Source organism: Rhinoraja longicauda, chromosome 2 (assembly GCF_053455715.1).
Source record: "Rhinoraja longicauda isolate Sanriku21f chromosome 2, sRhiLon1.1, whole genome shotgun sequence".
In the NCBI taxonomy this organism is placed as follows: Eukaryota; Metazoa; Chordata; class Chondrichthyes; order Rajiformes; family Arhynchobatidae; genus Rhinoraja; species Rhinoraja longicauda.
The window spans coordinates 85326755-85348530 of NC_135954.1; the positions used below are offsets into that span (position 1 = coordinate 85326755).

General features: G+C 42.4%; 1 pseudogene; it reads left to right on the forward strand.

The window, feature by feature from the left end:
• Positions 1-729: 729 nt before the first annotated feature.
• LOC144610365 (glycoprotein-N-acetylgalactosamine 3-beta-galactosyltransferase 1-like) lies at positions 730-17785 on the forward strand (annotated as a pseudogene).
• The last annotated feature ends 3991 nt before the right edge of the window (positions 17786-21776 follow it).

Consider the following 21776-nt stretch of genomic DNA (forward strand, 5'->3'; position numbering starts at 1 on the left):
CAGAGAAAAGGCAAGACGCCAGGCAGTGTTTTGTTAGATTCTTTATTAGGCTGTGAGCTGGTGCCCGCAGCGTAGTTCTCCAAGGGATGAACCACGCCTTCCCTTGGTCTGGCTTTTAACCCCTTTCACCTGTCCGTCACGTAACGAGGGGGCTGACCCGAGGAGTGGCCTGATCCGCCACACCCTTCCTGTTTTAAATGCCAAGAGTGAAAAATTCTAATTCTTGAAAATCACAAGACTGTAGACTCGACAGGTCACAATATCAGCACAGTGGTTGCACAAAACTCAAGATTGTCCCTGAATGATATTTGAACCTCAAGCTACCATTCCTCCTATGAGCCGTGTGTGAGTATACCTACCCTGCCTGCACTGATCTACATTTTTGACTATCTTTGTGTTTGTCTTGGGTTTAAGAAGAAATGGTCTTATTAAGGATATAAGTGCTGATCCAAATGCAGGTCACTACGTTGGACATTCCACAGAAATATGAATGTGCATATAATACAACATGGTCTCTTTTTAGGAGTCTTTTTGACACAACCTGTGCACGTGGAAATATTCCCTTTGAAGCACCATCTATTGTAATAATTCTTTGCCTAGTTTATTATTAATATTTGTAAATGTATCTATAATTATGTGTCACAATTTACCTGCAATCTATCTGAGTGACATATTTTCTCTTCTTCCCTAGTTGATTACAACTTGAAAATGTTTGTCCCACGACCAACAATGTCTGCGGTCATGTTTTTCTGTGGGGCTGGATTAGGATTTCTTGGCTGCTATGTCCTGATTAACATACTTGGCCCAACGTTAATGCAGCACAACCCGATGTTCTTGAATGATTTACATAAAGCCAAATATGATTCTGACCACCACCAACACCAAAATCTTGAACGAACAATGGCATTTAACATCAAACAACATAAAGGTGCCTTTTTCATATGACAGTGTGGTTATAAAGCTTTATTGTTCCATCATGATGCATAATGGTGAATTATAAAGTAGTTCAAAGCTTCAGGTAACAATATAAATTAGAGTGATTCAATATTTTGTATACTGAAACATATGGCTCGTCGGCACAGAAACTGTGAAAACATGGTGGCATTTCAATAGACAATAGACAATAGGTGCAGGAGTAGGCCAATCGGCCCTTCGAGCCAGCACCACCATTCAATGTGATCATGGCTGATCATTCTCAATCAGTACTCATTCCTGCTTTCTCCCGATACCCCCAGACTCCGCTATCCTCAAGAGCTCTATCTAGCTCTCCCTTGAAAGCACTTGTTAGTATTTGCTGAGATTAACTGAAATTGACGCTTTACTAATTCTGGAATATAAGCAACGGTCCAGGCATTTGAAAGAGTGTTGTTTCAAGCCAAATTGAGCTTGTTCTCTTGGAATATAAAACTGGAATTAAATTTCTGATCTCCAAAGACTGCATATTTCTTACTTCAAAATTTTAGAGGGTCTCTGACCATACATGTTCAAATTGCCTTTGGGTAGGGTTTGTCATCAATCGGTATATTTAGTTTCTAGTACAAGTTAAAATTTCTTGTTTAAACAAAGAAGGTGGATAATATTTGAGTCTTGACTTAAGTTATGATTATTCTGATCCATTGTAGGCTGGGTGGAAATCCATCTCCATGTTTTGAAACCTACCTCCATCTCATTTTATTTCAGTTGAATAAACAATATCATTGTTATAGTAATAATTCTACATTTTAAGAAAGGTCCCAATCCAAAATGTCACCTTTACATATCCTCTAGAGAAGCTTTAGATTTTAGATTTAGAGATACAGCGCAGAAACAGGCCCTTCGGCCCATTGCATCAGGCTTTGATGGTTCAGTTAGTTTATTCACAGGGTAATTGTTAACTGTGAGGGCTGCCGAATGGAACCATCCGCTTGGTAGAGTGATATGTCCTTACTCTCCCATGGCTTTAATGGTTCCTCTAAGCTGCTTGAATCTTTATGAGAGTCAGTAATTTAAAACCTTTTCCTCATGACTTTGTGGACTATTATTTAGAAAGAGTGAATTGCTGACAGGAGGTTTTAATTTATTTTGCGATATGAAGAATTTAAAAACAAATTTAAAGCTAAGTTTAGAAAAAAAACTACTGAGTTTGTAAGAAATTTTCAGAAGAAATATGTTTCTAAATAATCAAGAGTACAGGCATGTCAAGCCAATTGGCATTATCGGTACCACCTCCAGTCACTTTAATCTCGCATGGCCGGTTCTCAGGATTCCTCTGGAGTGCGTGCGTTGATGTTGTTTGACGCTCCGTACCTCCGACCACGAGAGTTTTAGGCCAATTCTTCTACTGTCAAATAACAGGCTGGCTCTAGTAGCAGACGGGCCCAGCGCACTCTGTCACTCGTGCTCTCTCGCTTTCCCACCCTCGCTCTTCTGATTGCACTCTGCCCCTATTGTTCTCTTGAAATCTCTTTTGATTTGTGTAGGAATGAACTTCAGGTGCTGGTTTAAATCGAAGATAGACAAAAAAAAGCTGGAGTAACTCAGCAGGACAGAGCGCATCTCTGGAGAGAAGGAATGGGTGACGTTTAGGGTCTAGAATTCTGAAGAAGGGTCTCTATCCGAAACGTCACCCATTCCTTCTCTTCAGAGGTGCACCCTGTCCCACTGAGTTACTTTTTGTATCCATCTCTTGATCTCATCGATCAACCTTTATTTTTTTTTAGATTTAGAGATACAGCGCAGAAAGAGGCCCTTCGGCCCACCGGGTCCGCGCCGCCCAGCGATCCCCACACTGTCCTACACCCACTAGGGACAAATGTTTTAAACATTTGCCCAGCCAATTAACCTACAAACCTGTACGTCTTTGGAGTGTGGGAAGAATCTGATGATCTCGGTGAAAACCCACGCAGGTCACGGGGAGAACGTACAAACTCCGTACAGACGGCGCCCGTAGTCAGGATCGAACCTGAGTCTCCGGCCTGCATTCACTGTCAGGCAGCAACTCTACCGTATTTTTGTTTATTCTTTGAAGCAATGTTGGAGTCTGCCTGACAAGTCCGAACATGTTCCTCATTCCATCAGTAAAATGCCATCTATATCAGTTCAGCTCCACTGACTACATTGCCTCACATTGTCATTAAAGTATTGCTGGATTATGCAACATACTGCACTTCTGTCAACAACTGGGGTTTAACAAAGAATGTGAACACCATTTTAAACATAGAAACAGAAAAATAGGTGCATTCGGCCCTTCCAGCCAGCACCGCCATTTAATATGATCATAGCTGATCATCTAAAATCAGTCCCCCGTTTCTGCTTTTGCCCCATATCCCTTGATTCCTTTAGCCCATAGAGCTAAATCTAACTCTCTCTTGAAAACATCCAGTGAATTGGGTTCCCAACACCAAGCCGTGTGGCACCCCACTAGTCACTGGCTGCCATTCTGAAAAGGGCACATTAATTCTTACTCTGTGCTTCCTGTTTGCCAATCAGTTCTCTATCCATGTCAATACCTTACCCCCAATACCATGTGCTCTAATTTTGCACACTATTCTCTTGTGTGGGACCTAGTCAAAGGCTTTTTGAAAGTCCAGATATCCCTTATCCATTCTACTTGTTACGTTCTCAAAACGTTCCAGAAGATTGGTCAAGCATGATTACCCCTTCATAAATCCAAGCTGAATTTGACCGATCCTGTCACCGCATTCCAAATGCGCTGCTATAACAATCGACTCAAGCATCTTCCCCACTACCGATGTAAGGCTAACTGGTTTATAATTCCCCGTTTTCTCTCTCCCTGCTTTCTTAAAAAGTGGGGTTACATTGGCTACCCTCTAGTCCACAGGAACTGATCCAGAGTCAAAAGAACATTGGAAAATGATCACCAATGCATCCACGATTTCTGGGGCCACCTCCTTGAGTACTCTGGGATGCAGACCATCAGGCCCTGGGGATTTTCCTGCCTTCAGTTACCCAACACCATTTCCTGACTAATGTGGATTCCCTTCAGTTCCTCCCTCCCACTAGATCCTCGGTGCCCTAGTATTTTTGGGAAATTGTTTGTGTCTTCCTTAGTGAAGCCGGATCCAAAGTATTCATTTAACTGTTCTGCCATTTCTTTGTTTCCCATTATAAATTCACCTGTCTCTGATTGTAAGGGACCTACATTTATCTTCACTAATCTTTCCCTTTTCACATATCTGAAGAAGCTTTTAGAGTCAGTTTTTATATTCCCCTCATGCTTTCTTGCATGCTCTTTTCCCCCTCTTAATTAACCCCTTTGTCCTCTGCTGAGTTCTAAATTTCTCCCAATCATCCGGTTGCTGCTTCCTCTGACCAATTTCTTTGCCTTTTCCTTGGATTTAACACTATCCTTGATTTCCCTCATTAGCCATGGTTGAGCCGCCTTCCCCATTTTTTTTTTCCAGACAGGATGAACAATTTTTGGAGTTCATGTTTAAATCTTTGCCATTGCATCTCTATCGTCAACCCTTTGGGTATAATTTGCCAGTCTATCCTAGCCAATTCCCGTCTCATACCTTCAAAGTCTCCTTTCTTTAAGTTCAGGACCCTAGTCTCTGAATTAACTGTGTCACTTTCCATCCTAATGCAGAATTCCATCATATTAGGGTCAAGGGACCTTGCACAACAAGATCACTAACTAATCCTTCCTCATTACACAATACCCAGTGTAGGATGGCCTGTCCTCTAGTCAGTTCTTCTACATATTGGTTTAAACAATCATCCCATATACATTCCAGGAAATCCTCCTCATCAGCACTGCTCCCAATTTGGTTGGTCCAATCTATATGTAAATTAAAATCACCCATGATAACTGCTGTACCTTTGTTACACGCGTCCCTAATTTCCTGTTTGATGCTATCCCCAACCTCCCTCCAGCTGTTTGGTGGTCTGCATACAAGTCCAACAAGCGTTTTTTTGCTCTTGGCTATTAGCAGTTCTACCCATACCGTATCTGCAGCATCTAAGTTAATGTCTCTCCTTGCTATTGCATTAATCTTCTCTTTAACCAGGAATGCCACCCCACCTCCTCTTACTTTCTGTCTATCCTTCCCGAATATAAAATACCCTTGCAGGTTTAGCTCCCAGCCTTGATCACCCTGGAGCCATGTTTCCGTAATTCCAACTATTTCATATTCCTTAACTTCTAACTGCACATTCCATTCATCCATCTTATTACGAAGTCTCCTAGCATTAAGGCACAAAGCTTTCAGGTTTGATTTTCTCATCTCCCTTCAACCTTTTGCTTCTGTCCTCCTTTTATGTCGCCCTTTCTCCTTGCATTGGTTCCCATCCCCCTGCCCTGTTACTTTAAACGTGACCTTTCCTCCACTCTCTTTCCCGAGAACTGCACGCATACGCTTCCCCGCTGTTGACTCCACCCCCCAGTTTCGTTTAAATCCACCTGTGTAGCACTAGCAACCTACCTGCCAGAATGTCGGTCCCCCTCCAATTAAGGTGCAACCAGTCCCTTTTGTAAAGGTCACCCCTGCCCCAGAAGAGATCCCAGTGATCTAGAAATCTAAATCCCTGCCAGCTGCACCAACTTCTCAGCCACAAATTCTCCCTGTTCCTACCCTCGCTAACACGAGGTACTGGAAACAACCCAGAGATAACCACCCTAGAACTCCTGCTTTTCAGCCTCCTACCTAGTTCTCGATACTCACGTTGCAGAACCTCCTTCCTCTTCTTGCCCACATCATTTGTGCCGACATGCAAAACTACTTCTGGCTGTTCACCTTCCCTCCCGAAGATGTTCTTAAGTCGGTCTGAACAGTACACTAACACGCACACTGAAGCATAGAGACACAAGGGACTGCAGATGCTGGATTCTTGCATAGAATACAAGTGGTCGAGTAACTCTGCAAGTCAGGCAGCATCTGTGGAGGAATAGATAGGCAACATTATGGAGTGGGACCTTCCTTCAAAATGATTGTAGTAGTGCGGGAAGAGAGATGGGGGTGTAACAAAGCCTGGCAAGTGATAGGTGGATACAGGTGAGAGTAGATTTTGATTGGCAGATGGGTGAAAAAAGGCTAGAGTTGAAATGAAGACAAAAGGACGACAAAAGAAAACAAAAAGGAGACAAGGAGACCAAAGGGTTGCCGATAACGAGTGAAAGAGCAGTGAAATGTAAAATCAGGGTTGGGATATAGGTGGAAAGCTCTCCCTCCACACCACACACCCATTTTTCCCAGTACCTCGCTTCCTCGTGCCCCCACCCCCCACACACGCTTTGTCCACTTCCACTTATATATTCCTTCCTCTGCCTTTTACATTTCTCTTACGTTCCTTACCTGACACCATTTTACTTCCTTGTCTTCAATCTTCAGATGATGTGATATGCTTCCCCTACCCTCCACCCGCAACCCCTTCAACCTATAGCACTCCCAACCTGAAACATGGCCTATCCATGTCTTCCAAAAATGTTCCTGACCCACTGAGTTACTCCACACTTTGTGTTTTACTCAAGAGTCCAGCGTATGCAGTTTCTTGAGTGTTCATCACTTGAGTGTTCATCCTGGCCTGTTTTCTAGCTCTATATCTCCTGTTATAATCAGTTAAAAGAAGGGTCCCAACCTGAAAGGTTGCCTTTTCATGTTCTCCTGAGATGCTGCTTGATCTGCTGAGTTACTCAAGCACTTTGTGTTTTATATTAAATCGTATACATGGATATTTACATGCTAAATACTGCTACATTACCCCGGTCAGCAATTCGTCCTTTTTTTTGAATGGCCTTAATTGTTATCTCTAAAATAAACAGGAATCTGCTCCATGATTGTAAATACAGTATTTACTCTCCAATAGACATTTCCCTAAATGTAACCATCTCTTCACAATTCTGAATAACAATCCTGTCCTGAAATGTTGCCTGTCCATTCTATCTCCATATGCTGCCTGACATGCTCCAGCATTTTGTGTTTCAATCTATTCACAATCTTTTCATTCAAGTCTTCTTGTCAAGTCCACGTCACAAGATTGTAAATTGTTCAGCCAGAGCTGAACGCACTTCTCAGCATCTGCAAACAGTGGCGTCTTGAGCTTCTTGTGCTTCCAATGCTTCTTATGCGCAGTGATGGAAAGATAGGTGGAAACAGGGCCGCGACGTGTACGCTCTTACATTGTCATTCAAGTAATAGAACTCATTATTCCCGAACAGAGAGTCGTGGGGCACAATGTTAAAAGCATCAACTCATATGCAATGGATATACATGTTCATTTCTTGATCGACCTGTTACAAGCAAACCCTTGTGTCCCAGGTGATTTTTCTTTCCCAAGTCCCATCACCCACTTGAATACACTTCCCTTTGAATAAGTGGATGTATTTCAATCAAAAATATTCATCACTGTGTCACAAAATAACGATGTTTGAATTATGAAGAAAAGGATGGACGAACTGCAAAGCTACTCTGTAATCAATGCATTGACTGCAGTTGTGTTGTTCCAAAGTAAACTCTTTTACAGATTTTTTAAGTGAAGTAGTATGGATAATATAGAAGCTCAGCTGATATCTTTAGCTTATTAGCTAATATTTTGTCATTGTTTTTAAATGAAATGCATGAATCTTCTCTCTCCAGATGAAAACAGAAGCCTTGCTGATGATCTGTACAATAGAGTGCGGATCCTGTGCTGGGTGATGACTATGCCCAAGAATCTGGAAAAAAAAGACCAAACATGTCAAAGCCACCTGGGGTAAAAAATGCAATGTCATACTTTACATGAGTTCTCAAGAAAACAAAGATTTCCCTACAGTGAGACTGGATGTTAAAGAAGGCAGAAATGAGCTGAGCTGGAAGACTATCAAAGCTTTCAGATATATTTTTGACCATCACTTGAATGAAGCCGATTGGTTCTTGAAAGCAGATGATGACACATACGTTATTGTTGACAACCTGCGATGGCTATTGTCAAAGTACTCTCCAGATCAACCCATATTCTTTGGAAGAAAATTTAAGCCATTTGTTAAGCAAGGATTCATGAGTGGTGGAGCTGGATATGTACTTAGCAGGGAAGCGGTGAAAAGATACGTTGATATCTGCAAGACTGGTAAATGCAGTTATTCTACAGTTCAAGAGGATGTCGCCATTTCGAAGTGTTTGGCAGATCTTAATGTAGAAGCTGGCGACTCTAGGGACACAAACAAAAGGGAAACCTTTCATCCTCTTACGCCAAAACATCATTTGTTAAAAAAATATGTATCAAAAACATCCTGGTTCCGAAAGAATTCCTTTTATCCCTTTATAGAGGTGAGACATTAAATATGTGAACTTAAAAGGAAAACCATCAACAATTTTTCGTATTCTTTTTAATCTTTTGTCTTTCTTGAACAATTTGGTTGAATCCATAAAAGATCTCTCAGACTATTTCCCTTTCCCAACTTCCAAATTGACCTCCAAGCCATGCCCACCCATTGCCTCCTATTTAATTGACTGGAAGAATTTTACACTAAGGAAATGGTTTCACGTATAAAGTTTATATGGGGATAAGTAGTGATTAGGAGGTCAAATTCTTGAAAACAAATGTGTGTACGCAGATTATTGAAAGTTGACATCTGTCAGGGAGGTCACTTTTGATCCATTACTTTTCACCATCATGGGAACATGTTGGCCCTGAAAATTCATTATCGGTTTTTTTTAATCTCCCACTTATCGGATGTAATTTTACTTGCACGTAGCTGTTCCTCGCCTGTTTTCACGAGGTCTTGCCCTGTGTGTTTGAAAATGTTCCTCTCTCAATTTCGGTCCCCAAGTTGCAGACCATCTGTATCCCTCTCCATAACCACCTAGAAACATCAAGAATTATGATTACTATCCACAAATGTTGAATCACTGAGACTTCCACCACTTGTCCAGCTTCATTCCCTGATATTTTATCCGGTAGAGCCTTTTGTCCAGCATGACCATCTACTTATTGGCCAAAATACTCTCTGGATGCACTTTACAAACTCCTCTCTATCAAAGCCCTTTGCACGAGGCACTCCCACTCAATATTTGTTTGGTTAAAGTTCCTCACAACTATTATCCAATTGCTCTTGCATCTTTCTCTGATTTAGCTACATGTCTGCTCCTCTATTTCCCACTAACGTTTGGAAAGCCTTTAATTAACAAGCAAAGTACTCACCCTCCTCTTATTTCAAAGATCTACCCATGTACCCTCACTGGAAGAACTAAGTATACTGAGTGTATGAACTACATTTTGTGAAGAGCCAGGCCACAAATGTTCTAGGGGCCGGAGAACCTAGGGTGATGGAGGAACTGAAGGAAATCCACATTAGGCAGGAAATGGTTTGGGTAGACTGATGGGACTGTAGGCTGATAAATCCCCAGGGCCTGATGGTCTGCATCCCAGGGTACTTAAGGAGGTGGCTCTAGAAATAGTGGAAGCATTGGAGATCATTTTTCAATGTTCTATAGATTCAGGATCAGTTCCTGTGGATTGGAGGATAGCAAATGTTATCCCACTTTTTAAGAAAGGAGGGAGAGAGAAAACGGGTAATTATAGACCAGTTAGTCTGACATTAGTGGTGGGGAAGATGCTGGAGTCAATTATAAAAGACGAAATTGCTGCGCATTTGGATAGCAGTAACAGGATCATTCCGAGTCAGCATGGATTTACGAAGGGGAAATCATGCTTGACAAATCTACTGGAATTTTTTGAGGATGTAACTAGGAAAATTGACAGGGGAGAGTCAGTGGATGTGGTGTACCTCGACTTTCAGAAAGCCTTCGACAAGGTCCCACATAGGAGATTAGTGGGCAAAATTAGGGCACATGGTATTGGGGGTAGGGTACTGACATGGATAGAAAATTGGTTGACAGACAGAAAGCAAAGAGTGGGGATCAATGGGTCCTTTTCGGAATGGCAGGCAGTGACCAGTGGGGTACCGCAAGGTTCGGTGCTGGGACCCCAGCTATTTACGATATACATTAATGACTTAGACGAAGGGATTAAAAGTACCATTAGCAAATTTGCAGATGATACTAAGCTGGGGGGTAGTGTGAATTGTGAGGAAGATGCAATAAGGCTGCAGGGTGACTTGGACAGGTTGTGTGAGTGGGCGGATACATGGCAGATGCAGTTTAATGTAGATAAGTGTGAGGTTATTCACTTTGGAAGTAAGAATAGAAAGGCAGATTATTATCTGAATGGTGTCAAGTTAGGAGGAGGGGGAGTTCAACGAGATCTGGGTGTCCTAGTGCATCAGTCAATGAAAGGAAGCATGCAGGTACAGCAGGCAGTGAAGAAAGCCAATGGAATGTTGGCCTTCGTAACAAGAGGAGTTGAGTATAGGAGCAAAGAGGTCCTTCTACAGTTGTACCGGGCCCTGGTGAGACCGCACCTGGAGTACTGTGTGCAGTTTTGGTCTCCAAATTTGAGGAAGGATATTCTTGCTATGGAGGGCGTGCAGCGTAGGTTCACTAGGTTAATTCCCGGAATGGCGGGACTGTCGTATGTTGAAAGGCTGGAGCGATTGGGCTTGTATACACTGGAATTTAGAAGGATGAGGGGGGATCTTATTGAAACATATAAGATAATTAGGGGATTGGACACATTAGAGGCAGGAAACATGTTCCCAATGTTGGGGGAGTCCAGAACAAGGGGCCACAGTTTAAGACTAAGGGGTAGGCCATTTAGAACGGAGATGAGGAAGAACTTTTTCAGTCAGAGAGTGGTGAAGGTGTGGAATTCTCTGCCTCAGAAGGCAGTGGAGGCCAGTTCGTTGGATGCTTGCAAGAGAGAGCTGGATAGAGCTCTTAAGGATAGCGGAGTGAGGGGGTATGGGGAGAAGGCAGGAACGGGGTACTGATTGAGAGTGATCAGCCATGATCGCATTGAATGGTGGTGCTGGCTCGAAGGGCTGAATGGCCTACTCCTGCACCTATTGTCTATTGTCTTAACAGCAGGGGGACAAACATTCTGGCAGACAGGTTTGCTAGTGTGACACCTGTGGCTTTAAACTAAGTAGTGGGGGGGAGGGGTTAACAAATTGTGAATATGAAGATGAGGTAAAAGGGAATACAGGAGATATTGCAAAAGACTCTAGGAAGAATGGGAACAAAAGTTCTAGAGGGGAAAAGAAATTAAGGGCAGGGCCAATTGTGAACGATGTGAGAGGGGAGGTAAATACAGAAGTTAAAGTGTTGTACTTAAATGCGCGTAGTATAAAAAATAAAGTGGATGAGCTTGAGGCTCAGTTAGTCATGGGCAAGTATGATGTTGTAGGGATCACTGAGACATGGCTACAAGAGGACCAGGGCTGGGAACTGAATATTCAGGGGTACACAACGTATAGAAAAGACAGACAGGTGGGCAGAGGGGGTGGGGTTGCTCTGATGGTAAGGAATGATATTCATTCCCTTGCAAGGGGTGACATAGAATCAGGAGATGTTGAATCAGTATGGATAGAAATGAGAAATTGTAAGGGTAAAAAGACCCTAATGGGAGTTATCTATAGGCCCCCAAACAGTAGCCTCGACATAGGGTGCAAGTTGAATCAGGAGATAAAATTGGCGTGTCAAAAATGTAATGCTACGGTGGTTATGGGAGATTTCAACATGCAGGTAGACTGGGAAAATCAGGTTGGAAATGGACCCCAGGAAAGAGAGTTTGTAGAGTGCCTTCGAGATGGATTCTTAGAACAGCTTGTACTGGAGCCTACCAGGGAGAAGGCAATTCTGGATTTAGTGTTGTGTAATGATCCTGATCTGATAAGGGGACTAGAGGTAAAAGAGCCATTAGGAGGCAGTGATCACAACATGATAAGTTATACTCTGCAAATGGAAAGGCAGAAGGGAAAATCGGAAGTGTCGGTATTACAGTATAGCAAAGGGGATTACAGAGGCATGAGGCAGGAGCTGGCCAAAATTGATTGGAAGGAGGCCCTAGCAGGGAAGACGGTAGAACAGCAATGGCAGGTATTCCTGGGAATAATGCAGAGGTTGCAGGATCAATTTATTCCAAAGAGGTGGAAAGACTCTAAGGGGAGTAAGAGACACCTGTGGCTGACGAGGGAAGTCAGGGACAGCATAAAAATTAAGGAGAGGAAGTATAACATAGCAAAGAAGAGTGGGAAGACAGAGGATTGGGACTCTTTTAAAGAGCAACAAAAGTTAACTAAAAAGGCAATACGGGGAGAAAAGATGAGGTACGAGGGTAAACTAGCCAATAATATAAAGGAGGATAGCAAAAGTTTTTTTAGGTACGTGAAGAGGAAAAAAATAGTCAAGGCAAATGTGGGTCCCTTGAAGACAGAAGCAGGGGAATTTATTATGGGGAACAAAGAAATGGCAGACGAGTTAAACCGTTACTTTGGATCTGTCTTCACTGAGGAAGATACACACAATCTCCCAAATGTTCTAGGGGCCGGAGAACCTAGGGTGATGGAGGAACTGAAGGAAATCCACATTAGGCAGGAAATGGTTTTGGGTAGACTGATGGGACTGAAGGCTGATAAATCCCCAGGGCCTGATGGTCTGCATCCCAGAGTACTTAAGGAGGTGGCTCTAGAAATAGTGGAAGCATTGGAGATCATTTTTCAATGTTCTATAGATTCAGGATCAGTTCCTGTGGATTGGAGGATAGCAAATGTTATCCCACTTTTTAAGAAAGGAGGGAGAGAGAAAACGGGTAATTATAGACCAGTTAGTCTGACATCAGTGGTGGGGAAGATGCTGGAGTCAATTATAAAAGACGAAATTGCTGAGCATTTGGATAGCAGTAACGGGATCATTCCGAGTCAGCATGGATTTACGAAGGGGAAATCATGCTTGACAAATCTACTGGAATTTTTTGAGGATGTAACTAGGAAAATTGACAAGGGAGAGTCAGTGGATGTGGTGTACCTCGACTTTCAGAAAGCCTTCGACAAGGTCCCACATAGGAGATTAGTGGGCAAAATTAGGGCACATGGTATTGGGGGTAGGGTACTGACATGGATAGAAAATTGGTTGACAGACAGAAAGCAAAGAGTGGGGATAAATGGGTCCCTTTCGGAATGGCAGGCAGTGACCAGTGGGGTACCGCAAGGTTCGGTGCTGGGACCCCAGCTATTTACGATATACATTAATGACTTAGACGAAGGGATTAAAAGTACCATTAGCAAATTTGCAGATGATACTAAGTTGGGGGGTAGTGTGAATTGTGAGGAAGATGCAATAAGGCTGCAGGGTGACTTGGACAGGTTGTGTGAGTGGGCGGATACATGGCAGATGCAGTTTAATGTAGATAAGTGTGAGGTTATTCACTTTGGAAGCAAGAATAGAAAGGCAGATTATTATCTGAATGGTGTCAAGTTAGGAGGAGGGGGAGTTCAACGAGATCTGGGTGTCCTAGTGCATCAGTCAATGAAAGGAAGCATGCAGGTACAGCAGGCAGTGAAGAAAGCCAATGGAATGTTGGCCTTCGTAACAAGAGGAATTGAGTATAGGAGCAAAGAGGTCCTTCTACAGTTGTACCGGGCCCTGGTGAGACCGCACCTGGAGTACTGTGTGCAGTTTTGGTCTCCAAATTTGAGGAAGGATATTCTTGCTATTGAGGGCGTGCAGCGTAGGTTCACTAGGTTAATTCCCGGAATGGCGGGACTGTCGTATGTTGAAAGGCTGGAGCGATTGGGCTTGTATACACTGGAATTTAGAAGGATGAGGGGGGATCTTATTGAAACATATAAGATAATTAGGGGATTGGACACATTAGAGGCAGATAACATGTTCCCAATGTTGGGGGAGTCCAGAACAAGGGGCCACAGTTTAAGAATAAGGGGTAGGCCATTTAGAACGGAGATGAGGAAGAACTTTTTCAGTCAGAGGGTGGTGAAGGTGTGGAATTCTCTGCCTCAGAAGGCAGTGGAGGCCAGTTCGTTGGATGCTTTCAAGAGAGAGCTGGATAGAGCTCTTAAGGATAGCAGAGTTAGGGGGTATGGGGAGAAGGCAGGAACGGGGTACTGATTGAGAGTGATCAGCCATGATCGCATTGAATGGCGGTGCTGGCTCGAAGGGCTGAATGGCCTACTCCTGCACCTATTGTCTATTGTCTATTGTCTATTGTATACACAGCTGGATGATTCACTTTGTAACTTGGAAGAAAGAGATTTTGACCGAGATGATGGCAAGTAGAGTATCTAACTCTCTCTCAAATCCATCCAGTGATTTGGCTTCCACTGCCCTCTGTGGCAGAGAATTCCACAAATTCACGACTCACTGGGTGAAAAAGGTTTCTTCTCACCTCAGTTTTAAATGGCCTCCCCTTTATTCTAAGTCTGTGGCCCCTGGTTCTGGACTCGCCCAACATTGGGAACATTTTTCCTGCATCTAGCTTGTCCAGTCCTTTTATAATTTTGTGTCTCTATAAGATCCCCTCTCGACCTTTTAAACTCAGTGAATACAAGCCTAGTCTTTTCAATCTTTCCTCATATGACAGTCCCGCCATCCCAGGGATCAATCTCGTGAACCTACGCTGCACTGCCTCAATTACAAGGATGTCCTTCCTCAAATTAGGAGACCAAAACTGTACACATTACGCCAGATGTGGTCTTACCATGGTCCTGTACAACTGCAGAAGAACCTCTTTACTCCTATATTGAAATCCTCTCGTTATGAAGGCCAACATGCCATTAGCTTTCTTCACTGCCTGCTGTACCTGCATGCCAACTTTCAGTGACTGGTGTACAAGGACGCACACGTCTCTCTGCACTTCCCCCTTACCGAACCTGACTCCATTGAGATAATAATCTGCCTCCTTGTTTTTGCCGCCAGTGGATAACCTCACATTTATCTATATTATACTGCATTTGCCACGCATCTGCCCACTCACTCAACCTGTCCAGGTCACTCTGCAACCTCCTAACATCCTCTTCACAGTTCACACTTCCACCCAGCTTTGTGTCATCTGCAAACCTGCTAGTCATTAATCATTAATATATATGGTAAACAGTTGCGGCCCCAACACCGAGCCTTGCGGCACTCCACTCGCCACTGCCTGCCATTCTGAAAAGGACCCGTTTACTCCTACTCTTTGCTTCCTGTCTGCCAACCAATTCTCTATCCATGTCAACACCCTACCCCCAATACCATGTGCTCTAATTTTGCTCACCAATCTCCTGTGTCGGACCTTATCAAAGGCCTTCTGAAAGTCTACATCCACTGGCTCCCCTTCATCTATTTTACTTGTCACATCCTCAAAAAATTCCAGAAGTCAAGCATGATTTCCCTCTCATAAAGGCATGCTGACTTGGACTTATCCTTTTTCTGCTGTCCAAATGCACCGTTATTACCTCTTTAATAATTGACTCCAGTATCTTCCCCACCACCGATGTCAGGCTAACTGGTCTGTAATTCCCCGTTCTCTCTCTCTCTCGCTCCTTTCTTGAAAAGTGGGGTAACATTAGCTATCCTCCAATCCACAGGAACTGTTTCTGAATCTATTGAACATTGGAAAATGATCTCCAATGCGTCCACTATTTCTAGAACCACCTCCCTGAGTACCCTGGGATGCAGACCTTCAGGCCCAAGGGATTCATCAACCTTCAGTCCCATTGGTCTACCCAATACTATTTCTTGCCTAATGCAAATTTCAGTTCCTCCATCCCGCTAGATCCTCTGTCCTCTAGTACATGTGGGAGATTGTTTGTGTCTTCCTTAGTGAAGACAGATCTGAAGTATCTGTTCAACTCTTCTGCCATTTCCTTGTTACCCATAACAATTTCACCCGTGTCTGCCTTCAAGGGACCTACATTTGACCATGCTACTCTTTTTCTCTTAACATATCTAAAGAAGCTTTTACTGTCCTTCTTTATATTCTTCGCCAGCTTCTCCTCCTACTTCATCTTTTCAGCCTGTATTGCCCGTTTTGTTACCTTCTGTTGTCCTATGAAAGTTTCCCAATCCTCTGGCTTGCTGCTACTCTTTGCTGTGTTATACCTCTTTTCTTTTAGTTTTATTCCATCCCTAACTGCCGTTGTCAGCCATGGTTGCTTCCTACTCCCCTTAGAATCTTTCTTCCTCTTTGGAATGAAATGATCCTGCGTCTTCCGGATTATGCCCAGAAATTCCTGCTATTGCCGTTCCACCGTCATTACTGCTAGGATCCCTTTCCAGTCTACCTTGGCCAGCTCCTCTCTCATGCCTTCATAGTCCCCTTTGTTCACCTGCAACAATGACACTTCCGATTTAACCTCCTTCTCAAATTGCAGATTTAAACTATTCATATTATGATCACAACCTCCAAGCGATTCCTTTATCTCGAGTTCTCTTATGAAGTCTGGTTCATTGGACAACACTAAATCCAGAATTGCTTTTTCTCTGGTAGGCTCCATTACAAGCTGCTCTAAGAATCCATCGCAGAGGCACTCTACAAACTCGCTTTTTGGGGGTCCAGAACCAACCTGATTTTCCCAGTCTACCTGCATATTGAAATCCCCTATCACCACAGTGGCATTACCTTTGTTATATGCCAGTTTTAACTCGCTGCAACTTACACCCTACATCCGGGCTACTATTTGGGGGTCTGTAGATAACACCAATTAGTGTCTACTTACTTTTACAATTCCTCAACTCTATCCACAGTGACTCTACCTCGTCAGTCCCTATGTCACCCATCGCAAGGGACTGAATTTCGTCCCTCACCTCCAGAGCTACCCACCGCCTCTGCCCACCTGCCTATCCTTTCGATAGGATGTATAACCCTGAATATTAAGTTCCCAGGCCCGATCCTCCAGCAGCCACGTCTCTGTAATCCCCATAATGTCATATCTACCAATCGCTAACTGAGCCTCAGTCTCATCTACTTTCCTTCTTAAATTTCGCGTATTCATATACAATACTTGTAATTCCTTACTCATCTCACCTTTCACATCGATTCCTATTACACTTGGCCATACTCTCCTATCACTTTGTGAGCTTTCTTTCCTGTTAATTCTGGGGTCATTATCTCTCCCTTTACTCTGTTTCCCATTAACTCCATCCTTAACCATACCCTTTGACACCCCCCCCTATTTAGTTTAAAACCACACGATCATGAGGAAATCCTCCCCCACCCCCAGCCCACGCAGTTGGGGAAGAATTCCTCATATATGTGTCCTCCATTCCCAGCTGTTCTGTTCTTTCACCCCTCACTCCTGAGGCAGAACAGGGATGGAGTTCCTCTGCTCCTCACTCTTCACCACAACAGCCTCCGCATCATTCTCTGACATGTCCACCAGCATCTATGCAATCCCACCAGCACACACATCTTTCTCTCCTCCTTTCCACGGAGTCCTCTCTCTCCACAACTCCCTGGTATGCTCATCCTCCTCCAAACACATCTCTCACGCATGTTCCACTGCAATTGCAGGAAGAACAAGTCTCCCTACACAACTTCTCTCCCCTCCATTCGGGGATCTCACCAGTGGTTCCAGGTGAGGCAATGGTTTACATGCACCTCCTCCCTTGCACTGACCCAATATGTCACCTATCCATGTTCTCCAGAGATGCTGCCTGACCCACTGAGTTACTCCAGCACTTTGTGTTCTATGAAATACGAAGTGGAAATCACCCAAAATCCATAATTCATAATTCTTAAGGGAATAATGTGGGGATCGACTGTACGTGGCATGAGACTTGCATAAATTTGGATGTTTCTTTAATGCAGTTTATTTTTTCTTTAGGGGCCTGGATGTTGTTCTGATCTGACAGTGGCATTCCACTATATTGATCCTGTGAACATGTATCTTTTAGAGTACTTGACTTATCATCTCCGACCATACGGCTACAAGTATAGATATTATCCAGAGTCTGCAGCAAAGGAATTGAAGTAGACATAGATTTCTGTGAAACTTCTGTTCAAATCGTTGGAAATGAATGGTCATCAAAAATGTTTTGGAGATTAACTTTTTGTGCAAATTACACTGGACAACACAGCAACAGAAGTAATGATATGGCATGGTTGGAAACAATCACATATGGATATTAGTGGGATTTTTCTTTCTTTTACTACCGAGTTGAAAAACACGCAATGAAATTTGTATCATGATAAATAAAATATGTGTGTAGTTCATTCATGACTCCATTGGAAGTACGTAGTCATGTCTACACTGATGTTGAAATGAGGATAAGAAGGGACTGGTTTATTTTTAGATTTGCTACATTCTTACAGCAACAGCCCAACAGCATTATATCTGGTCTCATTGACGCTTGTTAGAAATAAAACTATTTAGAGTTGCTGTTTACTATCTTGCTGAAAGATATGCTTATTGGGTACAAACATGATTCGACTTTCCTGTAGGCCTTTACTGTATGGATTCACACACTAGACACTTTGTTTCCACAAAAATGAATGGAGACCTGTAACTGTTGCAGAATGGCACCACAAGCAGGCAGTGCAATACATACTAGGAGAGCAACTTGCTTTAAGAACCATAAAAATATTGTTGCCATTGCATGAGTGGCCCAAGGAGATAAAGGGATCCATGGTTTACATAAAACAATTTGATTTGAAGTTTAGGATTAATTATGGGGGTAGAGGTAATTTGTGGAATATAAGAATATAAAGGTGAATTTATGTAAGGGAAGTGTAAATTGGGGAGAGATCTGTAGTGGGTTTCCCATTCATTGTCATTTATTTTACACAATTGGCGAAAGTCAAAGTGATTGCAATCTGCCATTCCTATCAACACCACACCAGATTACCAATTTTATTAATACTCATGGATGATCTTTATGACTACTAAATCATAAACTATTTTTTCTGTCTTTAAATTATACCAATTAGGTATCTAGATTTAGAATGGAATCTTTCTTTGCAAAGGACTAAGGTGGGGAAATACAATGGCAAGAATTGATTATTGTACATTTATATAAATATATTGTTGAATATCTTGTGCCACATAAACTTGTTAACTTGGTTTGGATAAAGTAAACAAGTCCATGGTTACAGCATTTATTGATGATACATTTTTTAGTATAGGTTCACTACCAATTTTCCGGGACCCTTGGTTCCAGAGCCTTGACGTATTCTGCATTTTGCCAGACCAACAGAGGTCACGAGGGCAGGGGGGAGGGGGAGTGGGGCCTAAATACCGGCAATCTGAACAGCTGGTTCCAGCCGGGTCAGAGTTCCAGAACCCCGGCCGCAGCTGGTAAAAACAACCTGCTGAACGACCGCGGAAGTTGGCTATGGGAACAGATCTGCCGGCTCCAGCTGAGCTGAAGTGCCGAAGCCCTGGCTTTCCTGGGGTAAATTCAACACACCATTTGGGTCTTACCATTGACTATACCCGAATACTTAAGTGATCCTTTGCACCAAAAGCAATCTAAACCAATCCTTGAATTATATAAACATCCAGATCAACAAAGACTGTACCCCAGAACCATCCCTGTTTGGAATCCTTTGCCAACCCATATAAAATCGGCTGCTGATAGTAAATCTTTTAAACTGTTGCTTGCAAACACTAAATTTTAAATCTGCAACTGCATGCATGAGGGATTGCACGTTTATAGCCCAACAGCGGTGGTTGGTGCAGTATCAACAAGCCAAGACAAGACAAATGATCCTGTTTAAAGTGGACAGCCTCACTCGGCCTTAGCACCACATTTTTGTGGGACTTCTGTCCAGATTAGAGACCGGCAGCCGGAAAATTGGTACTGGACCTATATGTACCCTCTGCCTTTGAATCGCTATGTAAATAGATGGCTGAAGTGGAAAATTAATACTGGGTTTTCAAGCCTCACGGGTAAAAGGGAGCATTTTGTACAAGTGCACCACATAAGTTCTGATAAAATATTTGAATTTTCAGTCTGAAAAAAGGTCTCGACTCGAAACGTCACCCATTCCTTCTCTCGTGAGATGCTGCCTGACCTGCTGAGTTACTCCAGCATTTTGTGTCTACTTTCTATATTTCCTTATCATCGTCTGCTTTGATCTGTCATTTTCACACCTTACCTCTCCATATCTGGAGATTCCATTTCCCCTGACTCAGTCTGAAGGGTCTCAACCCAAAACCCATTCCTTCTTTGCAGAGATGCTACCTGTCCCGCTGAGTTACTCCAGCATTTGGTGTCTATCTTCATTGTACTCCAGTGTATTCCAGCATCTGCAGTTCCTTCCTATACACCATTGAATGGCTCTTGGCAGACCTGTGCTGAAATCAGATTTAAAATAAACACAATGAATACTTTTTTGTTCATGCAGAATCATACCATCTCTCCAGTTAGTCCAAATCCAAGATCTTTGTCCATCATGCTTTTAGATACTTATTCAGCTCCTTTTTGAATGCAAAAGTTGAATTTCCCTCCATTGTTACCTGGGACAGTGGAATACAAATGCTGTTCACTCTTGTTTCAAAAGATTTCTCTTCATCATTTTTGGGTAAATTTGCAAATCATAATTCCATGCCTCACCAATGGGAACTGATTTCCTCTATCTGCTCTGTCTGTACCATTCATGATTTTAAATATCTTAATGCGATCCTGTTGTACCCTCATATTACGATAAGAATAGCCTCATCTTCTCCATTCTATCAATGTAATTAGTCGCCCATCCCTGGAATCATTTGGTAAATCACTTCTGTACCGCTGCTCAAACCTTTACCCATTTCACTTGATGTAACACTCCAATTGTGGATAAAACAGTGTTTCATGACTGTATTTAGACATAAAGTCCAGGGTCATAATTTATTTACCTAATTCTCAACATTCCCCACAACTTTCACCTTTGTTGTGCAAGTATGCTGCCAAATCCTCAGTTCTTGCACCCTTTTTAGAATTCTGCCCTCTAATTTATGTTGTCTCTTAATCTTTCAACAAATGTACAAATCTTCACGTTTCTTGAAATGAAATTTAACTTAATACTTATTTGCCCTTCTACCAGCCTGTCCAAATCTTCTTGACATCTATTACTATCCTCCTCACAGTGCACTACATCGCCAATTTTTTTGTCATCTGCATATTTGGAAATAGTGCCCTTTGCTCCTTAATCCAAGTCATTAATTCTTTTATGAAAGGCATTGGTCTCAGCACCAACCCCTGGGGAACTCCACCATGTTTCCTGCATGTCCAAAAACACAAGTTTCACTCATGTGTCTTCTCCAACCTTGTCTATTGCATTCGGTGCTCTTGATGTGCCTCCTCCATATTGGTCTTGTGAGATTTTTTTTAATTGAGAGCCAGCAACTTTATATATTAATGAAATATTTCCAACATTATTTTAATTGCTTATTTCTGTAAAGATAAAATTATATATTGCTTTCAATCTGTGATAAAACTCCGATGAAATTGGGTTTTTTAAATTTGTGTAATAATTTATCATGAATCTTTCTATGAATCACTATAAAAGTTTTGACTCTAATAAAATGAAGTAATGTTTAGCAATTATGATTCGCTTCAGTCATCATTCTCTCTGAGGGAGCTTTGTTTATTCCAATTTTTCCAGTTTTTGTTTAAGGTTCTAAGGAAGGAGAAGGGAAACCATAGAGTTTTGTTTTGCCCTGTGTGTTTTTTATTATTTCTTCCTTTGAAATTGATTTGGGAGAGAGAGCTGGATGCTGCACTGGCCAAGTGGAATCCAGGTGTTAGAATACAGAATACAGAGCTTTATTTGTCATTCGGTACCAAGGTACCGAACGAAATTACATTGCAGTCACACACAAAAGAAAAGAACACAAGACACATGACCCCAACACAAACATCCATCACAGTGACTCCAAACACATAAAAGACATCTATGTAAGTCTAAAATTAATGGAGGAATTGCTTTACCTAATTTTTTATTTTATTATTGGGCGGTTAATATTAAAAATATAACCTGCTGGT